Here is a 2500-nt window from a genome sequence, read left to right as displayed (position 1 = left end):
GCACATGGTGTCGAGGCTGGCTAAGTTCCCCCCCACTGACGGGCACAGTGGCAAGCCCACGCATGCACATGGTGTCGAGGCTGGCTAAGTTCCCCCCCACTGACGGGCACCGTGGCAAGCCCACGCACGCACATGGGGTCGAGGCTAGCTAACTTCCCCCCCACAGACGGGCACCGTGGCAAGCCCACGCACGCACATGGTGTCGAGGCTGGCTAAGTTCCCCCCCACTGACGGGCACCATGGCAAGCCCACGCACGCACATGGGGTCGAGGCTAGCTAACTTCCCCCCCACAGACGGGCACCGTGGCAAGCCCACGCACGCACATGGTGTCGAGGCTGGCTAAGTTCCCCCCCACTGACGGGCACCGTGGCAAGCCCACGCATGCACATGGTGTCGAGGCTGGCTAAGTTCCCCCCCACTGACGGGCACCGTGGCAAGCCCACGCATGCACATGGTGTCGAGGCTGGCTAAGTGCCCCCCACACACGGGCACCATGGCATGCCGTGACAGCCCCACGGGCCATGCGCTGACACTGCCGCTGACATGCACGGGGGCAAACACTTTTCCCGTGCTTTTGGACGATCGAAACCACCCAAATTGGTTTCCTAAATTCATTCCAATATATTTTGGATGTGTTCCAAGAATCACCTACCATTAATGGAACATTTTCAATTTTTTTTGATTTTTCGGTATTTTTAAACCTAAAAAATTTTTAAAAAAAATCCCGACGTCAAAAAATTGTAAGGCTTGTTCCTACTTCAAGATATGATTTATCTAAGCATGCCTGCAAAAAATCTCATTCAAATTCGAAGTATTTCAACAAAAAAAGCCTTTATGTTTGCTCGGAAAATTGATGTTTCCTCCTGCCAGTTGGGATATGGCTCTAAATGCTCTTTAGGGGGGGCATGCAAGGCCCCAACATGGGCAGCCAGGAGGGCTGTCCATGATGCCCCCCTCACATGGGCATGCCCCTCGCGCCCATGGAAAAGGCGAGTGCCCACCCCCCCCATGCCACCGGCGGGGGGACTCGTCTCCACCGCCGGCGGCCGCGGTGGTTGGTGGTGGCCGCCGGCGGCCAAAAACGTCCCGACGAAATTTTTTGGGCTCGTTAACGTGGGGGCGATTCTTACGTTCTCGTTTGCTTTCTAACAACAAGCTTGTGCTCTAGGGATGGATATGGTGGCACTACGTGCCACGCATGGGCTTGTTGATGGGGGCAATCGTTGATGTTGGGGGCTTTCTCACGTTGTCGAGCCCCACCAAAAACGTCGGGACGAAATTTTTTGGGCTCGTTAATGTGGGGGTGATTCTTACGTTCTTGTTTGCTCTCTAGCAACAAGCTTGTGCTCTAGGGAAGGATTATGGTGGCACTACGTGCCACGCATGGGCTTGTTGGTGGGGGGCAACCGTTGATGTTGGGGGCTTTCTCACATTGTCGAGCCCCACCAAACGAAATTTTTTGGGCTCGTTAACGTGGGGGTGATTCTTATATTCTCGTTTGCCCTCTAGCAACAAGCTTGTGCTCTAGGGAAGGATATGGTGGCACTACGTGCCACGCATGGGCTTGTTGATGGGGGGCAATCGTTGATGCTAGGGGCTTTCTCACGTTTTCGAGCCCCCCGGTGCTCTAGTTGACCCCATGGCGGTTGGGCCTATTCGTTAGGGTGCTTCCTTGGCAACATGACTGTGCACGGCGGATGGTGTTATGGCACCCAGTGCTACGCACACGGTTGCTCTTGGTGGTATTCGGATGATGTTGACCTTGCTTCCATGGGTTGAACCGGGATGCACAACAAACGAAAATTTTTGGGCTTGTTAACGCGTGGGGGTGATTCTTATGTTCTCACGTTTTTGAGCCCCCCGGTGCTCTAGTTGACCCCATGGCGGTTGGGCCTATTCGTTAGGGTGCTTCCTTGGCAACATGACTGTGCACGGCGGATGGTGTTATGGCACCCAGTGCTACGCACATTGTTGCTCTTGGTGGTATTCGGATGATGTCGACCTTGCTTCCATGGGTTGAACTTGGGTGCCACAAAATGAAATTTTTTGGGCTCGTTAACGTGGGGGTGATTCTTACGTTCTCGTTTGCTCTCTAGCAACAAGCTTGTGCTCTAGGGAAGGATATGGTGGCACTACGTGCCACGCATGGGCTTGTTGATGGGGGCAATCGTTGATGCTAGGGGCTTTCTCACGTTTTCGAGCCCCCCGGTGCTCTAGTTGACCCCATGGCGGTTGGGCCTATTCGTTAGGGTGCTTCCTTGGCAACATGACTGTGCACGGCGGATGGTGTTATGGCACCCAGTGCTACGCACATTGTTGCTCTTGGTGGTATTCGGATGATGTCGACCTTGCTTCCATGGGTTGAACTTGGGTGCCACAAAACGAAATTTTTTGGGCTCGTTAACGTGGGGGTGATTCTTACGTTCTCGTTTGCTCTCTAGCAACAAGCTTGTGCTCTAGGGAAGGATATGGTGGCACTACGTGCCACGTATGGGCTTG

Source organism: Carya illinoinensis, chromosome 15 (assembly GCF_018687715.1).
Source record: "Carya illinoinensis cultivar Pawnee chromosome 15, C.illinoinensisPawnee_v1, whole genome shotgun sequence".
Taxonomy (NCBI): domain Eukaryota; kingdom Viridiplantae; phylum Streptophyta; class Magnoliopsida; order Fagales; family Juglandaceae; genus Carya; species Carya illinoinensis.
Note: the sequence above shows the minus strand (reverse complement) of the source record.